This window comes from Orbicella faveolata, unplaced genomic scaffold, assembly GCF_042242905.1.
Source record: "Orbicella faveolata isolate gen_17 unplaced genomic scaffold, um_ofav_v1 contig_48, whole genome shotgun sequence".
Lineage (NCBI taxonomy): Eukaryota > Metazoa > Cnidaria > Anthozoa > Scleractinia > Merulinidae > Orbicella > Orbicella faveolata.
This window is the reverse complement of record NW_028301578.1, coordinates 6,300,465-6,309,761: the sequence shown is the minus strand read 5'-3', so window position 1 is coordinate 6,309,761 and position 9,297 is coordinate 6,300,465. Positions and strand designations below refer to the sequence as shown.

The 9,297-nt window shown below is 40.7% G+C and overlaps 1 pseudogene; it reads left to right on the top strand.

Annotated features, from left to right (window-relative positions):
• The first annotated feature begins 578 nt into the window (after window positions 1–578).
• On the top strand, window positions 579–1,334 carry LOC149096182 (uncharacterized; annotated as a pseudogene).
• Window positions 1,335–9,297: the final 7,963 nt, after the last annotated feature.

The following is a 9,297-nucleotide window of genomic DNA, read 5'->3' as shown; positions in this document are numbered from 1 at the left end:
TTTAGGTATTTCAAAGGTTGGGGATTTGACAAATTCCCTGCGCATTGCAGAGAATCTCCTTTGTTAACTTTGGCACATGTTGTCGTGTTTCGTAAAGAGCCAATTGCTAAAATTGATGAGGGAGAGGAAACGGAAGATGCGATACCGGAAAACAAGGTTCATGGCTCAAATGTGATTTTCGATGAAGAGCCTTCAAAACTTCCCGATAAACTGAAATCACGTAAAACGTGGAACACAAAAAGCAAAGAAGCCATAAAAGAAGTCATATCATTAACTCACATCAGTGTGGATGACACTGAAAGCTTGAAGGAAATGTGCAGCCTTGTACATGATTGTATTAATATCTTGAGCAATGCTGCCCAGAAGGAAGAAGGTCTGGTCTTAGAAAAGCCGCCAACTAAGGGTACTTCCAAGTCAAGTACATCCAAGTCAAGTACATCCGAGTCGAGTACATCGAAGTCGAGTACATCAAAGTCGAGTATACTTCCAAGTTAGGAAGTTCAAGTAGCTTTAAGGAGATCCCAACAGCGAAAAGCCGAAACCCGTTATCTGGACGGCATGGTGAAAGAGCCGAGATAATGAAAAGAACGTTTAAAGTTAATGTTGATGTGACAGCAGGACAACCCGTCCCTAAGCGTGGCAAAAAGGGTGTGAGTGAACGTGTTATTGAAAGTGAAACTGTATCAATAGATTTAGATTACAAAGCTGATCCAGTTACATCTGATCCTAACCCTGTACCAAATTCAACTACTCCCACTGGGGTACTGGAAGCTGAATCCATTACATGTACTAAACCTAATGTTAACCCTGGCGTTGAAGCTGCTCCAAAACCGCAGAGCTAACCTACAGGAGACCCCAACACCCACTGCACTGCAGTATTACCAGCCACTCGCACTGCAGTACCACCAGCTACTCCCACTTCAGTACCACCAGCTACTCCCACTGCAGTACCACCAGCTACTCCCACCGCAGCACCAACCGCTACTCCGACTTCAGCACCACCAGCTACTCCCAATGCAGTAGCACCAGCTACTCCCACTGCAGTAGCACCAGCTACTCCCACTGCTGTACCACCAACTACTCCTACTACAGTAGCACTAGCAACGCCCACTTCAGTACCACCAGCTGCCCCAAGCTCTGTCCCTTCCAGCACAGCCAGTCCTATTATTATAGACGATAATTCTCCTGATCCTCGTTCATGGGTCAAAATTGAAAACTGCTGTCCTGATGATCCTGATTATAAACTTGTTCTCTACCCTGAAAGCAAAGCAAGCATCGTAAAAGAGAACTGCTGGCTTGCTGATTCAGAAATCCATGTAGGGCACTGCTTCTAAAGAAAGATTGTCCTTACGTAGATGGCCGTCATGATCCAGCAATAAGAGGTTCACTTGTTGTGCCTTCAACATCAGAGTTCGTACAGATTCTGAACACAGTGTCTGACTTGGTGTGCCTTAGTACAATTGCAACAACACCTGGCACTGGAACAGTCAAAATCTTTGGTATCATGTATCAAAAGCCCAATTTAATTCCAGTAGAACACGCTTGTCGTATGCTGATGTATCCCGTTTCTACAGTCAATTTCATTAAAGACAAGGTCCAGAGACAAGTGGGTCCCAATGACTGTGGCTTATTTTCACTGGCCTTTGCAACTGATCATGGTTTGGACCCTGTCCATCTAAGGTATGATCAAGGATCTATGCGGCAACACTATGTTAACTGCCTAGAAAATGGAGCGATGGTGCCATTTCCCAGAACAACACGAAGGGTACCTTTTCATTTGAGCTGCAACATATCTGCTGTTGCTATTTACTGCGTATGTAGACTGCCGTATGATAAAGGTGAATATGTCCAGGGCAGCTTCAAATGCAAAGCATGGTATCATCCCGCATGTGTTAATGTACCAGCGTTGGCAGTAAACAGTGGTAGAAAATGGAGATGTAACAGAAGCAAAGATGCTGCAAAACGTAAAGCAGTACCTCTTAGAAAAATCTGACTGAACGGTATTGGCATTACATGTACGTGGATATATTCCAATAAATTTACCACTTCAAAATCCCTCCCAGACAACACCCCCATCCCTTCCCCCTCCCCTACGCATTTGACATTTAAATTTTCAGTTTGTCAAATGCCCCTGCCCCGCACCTTGAACATACTTGGAATAAAAATGACTGTGAGAAATAGGAATTTTTGTAGTTATCACATGGAGATAAAATTTTAATATACTGTAATGAAATTGATATAGTGGTTGCACGGACTAAGGTGCGCGTGCTAAGGTGTATAGCGGTTGTATTTGAATGTATGCCCGCACAAGTTCTAAGGCTAAGAGACGGTTATATGGCGAGTACAGAATGCGCAATGTACTCGCAATACAGGACATATAAGAGAATCACGTTATGTAGTAGCCGGTGTTTGTGAGTAGACTTGCCGTGTACAAGCAAGCTGAACGTGAGGATGTCGAGTAATTAAACCGTTGGCTGTTGGACTCTTTGACTGGAAGTTGTTGTCGCTCGCGCGCGTTGCATTTGCTGTCAGAAGTGGGATCGAAGCACGACCAAAGTCAGCTGAAGTTCAGGTCAGATCGTTTTGTTCTAGTATAGATAGTTGTCCTGCGAACGGCTGTTGTGTGGTGCTGTAGTTAAGCTACACGACGAGATATTTTGACTTGTAGTGGCGTGCTGGTTGCTACGAAACACTTTAATTTATGTGGTAGCTGCCGTTGTTTGGTCGTTAAAAAATATATTTTAGGACATTGTTTATTGGTTGCCGTTGTTAGTTGGGGTTGCCGTTAGTTGCTGGCGTGATCCAGGCGACCGTTAAAGTTTAGTTTAGTAGCGTTGATTGAACATTGAGCTCCTTTAGGATGGCCGCGGCTGATCGGAGTTATTGCGAAGTCCAGTTGGGTGCGGAAGAAAATTATTGTGGCGAGAAACGGACAGGGGAATTGAGAAGAATTCGAACGATCTGTTTGCCTATAATTTATAAGATACTTTGAATAAATATGGACAAATTCGAATAAATAAATATGAAAATTAAAAGATGGAAATAAGAAGAAAAGACTTTAGGCAGAGTTCTGAGTTCTGCAGTGACTGATATCACCTTGGATGGGGAAGAAAAAAACAAAAGACAAAAAAGAAAAGAAATCATTACAACACTGGGTATTGCGTATCTGTGACCCAACCAAGTGCAAACTCCGCTGAACACGGCTTAAGGTGGCTGAACACAGTTTTTGATACCTGTGTTTGATTCACCTTTTTCTATAAAAGCCTTGTTCCCACGGTCGCCAAAAATGGCAGCAACCAAGTAAACAACACAAGCTTTGCTTTTTAGTGGTTAAGCTGACGTATGTGTCGTTGCTATGGCAACATGAATAAATATAAACAGGCTTTAACATTATTTTTTTTATTTGTAGAAAATCTAGTCATTAGATTTTCTTTATATTTTGCATGCAACAAGCTTGTAACGATACTCACAAGTTAACAACATTTTGATAATAATTTAACAGAGGGATCTTTAATTATCCCTTGTTGAAGGTTTAGTGGAATATCTAGAATTTCCTTTCCTAAAGTTCAGTTTTTTTCAATACTCCAGTTACTTATTTCCTAAAGTACTTTCGTGCCAAATTTCGCGAAATTCTAATGAGTGGTTCTCGAGAAATAGGAATATTCCCGAGATAGCAATTTTCTATTCAATCGCAATTCCTTGACTTACTACTCATGCGCTGCATTTAACTAAGTTCTTTCGGTAACAACGAAAAAGCTGAGAACTGCTGGGTTCCTTGCATCGTTACCTTTTCTAACAAAACTTTGTAATAAAAGATTAGAACTATCAATATACACTGCGTTCTATTATAGAGAAAAATAGCACAGAGAGCGGCTGTTGAGTAAATAAGATGGTCGCTCAATCCAAGGCATGTTTGTTTTTTGCAGTCCTTGTGCGCGCGCTGAATCGCATTGGCGAAAGCGCGCGCGAAAACTGTGTTCGGCCACCTTAACTACACTTATCAGACGAGTTGCGATGCTGTCTTTGTGGTGTAATGGTTCCACTCTCAACACAGTATTACATATATTTCTACGATCTCTCAGAAGATAAAAAAAAAATTAAAGAAAGGAAGAAAAAACAAATTTTGAAGCCCACTAAAATTACGATCGTAAATACCACACTGAAGATCAGTTTTAGGTCTCATGAAAGATAAATAATTATAACATACCGTGCGGTAGTCCTATCTAGTTTCTATTGAGCCATCAGGAACAAAATCTCTACGTACGCACGGCCGTGCGTCTGATAAGATGTCGTGTGCAGTTTCAATTTACCTGCAAAATGTCCGTCGACTTTAGTGCAAGTTCCTTTTGTTTAAGTTTCTGCAATGTGAAGATTATTCTGAACAATCCAAACTCTACTTCGAGCCTTTAACTTTTGCCAAGCTAAGATGTTTACTTAAACGTGAGTATTTTGACTCTGTTTGTCTACATTTTCATCCAGTATTTTTGACTTTGTCTGCCTACATTTTCATTATAATTAATTCGAAGAAGCGAATCTTTCATTGACAATTTTAAAAACCAAGTTAAGTGTTTTCGCTCAACCGTTGCTCATCTGATTCTGGCGTGTTAGGATCCTAATGGCCTTTGTTTTTCTTCACCGTGCATTGTGAGAACTTTACAGTCAATCACAAATAAACATGTATTACCGCCTAAGTTGTTGTCGTCATGTTATAAAAAAATTGGTTCATGCTTTTAGCTGTGCGTATATCGAGTTATGGATGCACTTGGGAAGTTTGGAGAGCACTCAAGAAGCTAAAGTTGCTCTCGGCTTTCGCCTCGAGCAACTCTTACGCTTCTTTTGTGCTCTCCAAACTTTTCACGTACATCCATAACTCGATATATGTACACTTAGCATATACGTACATATACGTACATATACGTACTTACATATACGCGCACATAGCGCTCGCTGCTCCTACCTAATTCCTATTGAGTCATCATGAACGAACTGTGCGTATATAAGCTGACCTGCGCAGTATTAATTTAGCTGCAATATTTTCTTTGAGTTCAGTGCAAGTTCCTTTTTTTTCGGCAACGTGAAGATTATTGTGAACAATCAAAACTCTACTTAGAGCTTTTGACTTTTGCCAAGCTTAGATGCCTACTTTTAAAAGGACGTTCACGCTAATTGTTTCTGTGCATCCTTACTGCGCACACAAATTCTCACGCCATATCATGCATGAGAGCGCGCGCTAAGTAATAAAATGAACAATGATAGGGCAGATGGCCATTGCTATAGCTTTGCCTGAATTTAACTATCTTGAAAGTTCGGTGACGCCTTTGTTTCTTTTGATGGATCATTTTTCCACCTATTTTCCATGTTTAGCGAAAAAATTAAGAAAATCCATTGATTAGAAGTTCGAATTTTTTGCAAAATGCACCATCAAATTCCGTTCTCTTTAGCTCTTCGTTTATCTGTGCGACGGTTCCAAATGCCTCTTGAACGGTTAAGTTTTTTGAAAACCTTGGTAACATTTCGAATTATTTACGGAACAGACCCACTTCTACAAAATATGACTAAGATCGTTTGCCTCCGTTCACTCACCTTCGAAATTTTTAACTATACACCCCTGTAGACACACACTTTATCTCTGAAACGAAGTTGGTGACCCCCAACTTTTTTACATTTCTGACACAAGTATTTCATTATCTGACTGCAGTAAACATTTAAAGAAAATCTATCGACTGGAAAATTTTTGTGCGAACTTCCTTAAACTTGAGTATTTTGACTTCGTTTGTCTACATTTTTATTGAAAATTTTTGACTTTGTTCGCCTAAATTTTTTATTATAATTAATGACATCTTAAAAACCAAGTTAAGCGTTTTTGTTCAACCGCCGCTCAACTGATTGTGGCGGGTTAGAATCCTAATGACCTTGTTTTCCTTTACCGTGTATTGTGAGAACTTTGCAGTCAATCACAAATAAACTTGTTTTAGCGCCCAAGTTGTTGTCGCCATGTTATAAAAGAATTGTTTCATGCTTTTAGCTGTTCGTATTTCGAGTTATGGATGCACTTGGGAAGTTTGGAGGGCACTCAAGAAGCTAGAGTTACTCTCGGCTGTCGCCGCGAGCAACTCTTACGCTTCTTTCGTGCTCTCCAAGCTTCCCGCGCACATCCAGAACTTGATATACACACGATAAGCATGAAACAATTCTTTATTACAAAATCTTATATCGATGGAACGCTCAAACGTTTCGCATGGGGCAATGAATGGGCTAATGCGAGGACGAAGAGGCCGTCAGAAAGTATATGTAAGGGGGGGAAATCGCTGATGTTTGCAGGGAAAATAAAAAGGCATAAGACTAGGAAAGAAAATGAGAACCCGCAATACAGAGATTTGATTACTTGGCCAGGCGTCCACTACTAGCTTTTATGCTCGGACAGGAAGAGATACTCTAGTTTTAGTATTTTCTCTTACAACGATCACTGATCACTTCATGGATGTTTTCTACGGTCTCGCATATCCTTATGTAATTCCTAACCGTTGCGTTTAACAATATTTCTTAACAATACCAGTGGGCTTTAACTTAATTTTTCGATTCTCTAGCTCTCCCTCTCCGTGCCTCTTTGTCAATGGGTTGGATGGGGAAGCTTGGAAACTATAGATTAACCGCTTGACGCGGGCTCATAAGCGTTAATTCATCACCATAGCGTAAGTAATTTATTCTGACGTGTGCAAATTAATTGCGCAGCTGATTTGGTGCGGCAGCACGCTTAGAAAAAGCCCGCTCAATAAATCTCGCTGAAGAACGAAAAAGGTTAGCTGAAAATGGGATTTATGGCAAGACAGTTCCTAATTTGCCTGGTTATCGGTTTATTTATCTGCGGTCTTCACCGCAAGGTGTTGTCACATCGAATGTCATATCGTAAGTATTGTTAACATTTTTTCTAGTGTGAAATCCTTCAGTTAAACAAAACTTCCACCCATTTTACAATATGTTAAGTCTTATGCAAAGAAGAAAAACGTTTCAACTCCAAGCGCACGTGCATTTAATTAGAATAAATACATATTACATTTAGAAAACAGACTCAGTTAAGGAAATTTCATGCCTGTCGTTCAAACCGTTAAAAAGTTGAGAGCGCGCGGAGTTCAAAGCGCACGTACATTTAAACGTGGCGACGTTTTCTTCGTAGCCTGAATAAGCTTGAGGAACAGTTATATGGTCGTTTCCTCGTAGAACTAACAACGTGATTTATATAAATTTTTGCCTCATTAGCTTTAAGTCTGGCCATAACATTTTTCTATCTATAGAAAGAGTACGAAATGCAAAATCCTTAGAACGGCTTCCACCGAGCTCCTTTCCTTATTACTTGTTACTCGGGCTTCCGTAGGAGAGCCCGAGTCATAACGTGCAAGCGTTTTGGTCGCCTGGGTCATGGTCCCAGGCGTTCCATGCGTAGACCATGGAGACTGGGACGAGAAACGCGACATTGCTCGCTCTTCGGGAGAGAACGCGGTGTTTTGCGAAGAAAGTTTTGGTGAGAATCGCGCCTTATACGTTCATCTCACATACAAAGATGTCGATCGTTTTTGGAAAGGGTCGGTCTACGAATTACATTGCTTGAAAGCCAGCCAGGTAAGCAAAGGTCAAGCTCGAAACGTTCTTGTGAGATAACAATTGAGCCGATCGCGGCTCAATTGTTATCATTAAAAACATGTGACTTGTTTCTTACACCCCGCAAGAAATTTCGATCTCCAAATTTGTAAAGACATAAGTGAACTTTAGTTCACCCCTTGTACGATATAGGTCGGTAAACGTGTGTAACTGGTAACACACAATGAAAAAAGCCCTCAGTTATTTTTTTGTCCTTGAAAAAGAAGCGTTTGTCAACATAAATAAATAACTTCACCGTAAAGATCAAGTCAAAAGGACTCGCTGTGTGGAGTATTAAAGCTACATTCCTTTCTAGGTACTAGAGTAAATTACATGGAAATGTATTATCTAAAAATCATAAAAATAAGGCAAGGCAGGCCGTGGTGATTTTTTTTCCATACAAATCTTGTAAATTTAAATAAGTCACACTTTACCATTTTTAAATAAGTACCGAAATGTCTCAGTGTAGTGTATTATGTCACTTCTTTTTGATGTTACCCGGTGAGTGGTTGTAGAAACTTGACCAGATAACAGATGTCAATGGCAGCCATTTTTGCGTAAGGTTCAAGGGGTCCTTTATCACTTGAAGGCAGTCACAATTTGTTTTTACTTCTTCTTTTTTTTCTTTCTGTTTAAAGATCTCAGAAAACACGGAGAGAAGAAGAAAAAGGGCCTCTGAGCAACTCAGGGCTGACATTACAAATGGAAAGGCGAGGGGAGAAAACCGGGTACATATTGAATTTTCACGGGATTCCTACAACGCTAGTCATTTTTAGGACAGGTATGTCTCTTTGTTAAAGGCCAAAACAAGTGGAAGGGTATCGCCCGACCGCAACATTTCGTCACAGAATACACGAAAAATGAATCCTGGAGTAAACAAAATTCTGCTTTTGGGTTACAGGTGGCTGGAATATCTCAAAGAATCGACCCAAGAATATTGGAAAGAATACAAGCTTTAGCCTGGGATGGTTTCCGAGATGTAAACGAGATGAAACGCCACATCCATATGTATGTGAAGAATAGTCTATTTCCGGAAAGCGCGCCTCCCCCGAAGTCTAAAAAACGCTTCTGCCCTTGCAAGAGCACCATAAAAAATCACATGTGCAATGCAGTTATCAAACAGCGTTTGGCAAAGGTTGACCAGGCGAGCGTCATTGAAAAAAATCAAAGTTTAGCGAGCTGAAAACGAGGGAGCTTTTTTCGAATTTCGTCTCTCTCTTGACCCAGAATTCAAGGATGCCGCTGTGGACAGTGAAGGCAGTGTTGAAGAAGGCGAACTGGAAGACGACGATCTGGAGAAAATGAAAGTGGACGATAGCACCTTGAATAAAGGCCTGCTATTCGTCCACCGGACGAGCTGCCAACGACGTTTCCTTAACAGATACGGGAATGAGCTGTCCCTTTTAGGTGACATCTATAGTACAACGAAATATTCTCTGCCCTTCTATTTCCCAGTTGTAAATACGAATATGGAATACAAAGTCGTAGTTTCGTTTGTAACACAATCGGAGACCACTGATGCTGTTAAAGAGGCTTTGTCTGTCATTAAGAAGTGGAATCCTGATTGGGCTCCAAAACACTTCATGGTTGATTATGCTGAAGAAGAGATTTCGGAAGTGGAAGATCTTTTTCCCAGGTACCTTTGAAATGAGTGGAAATTGG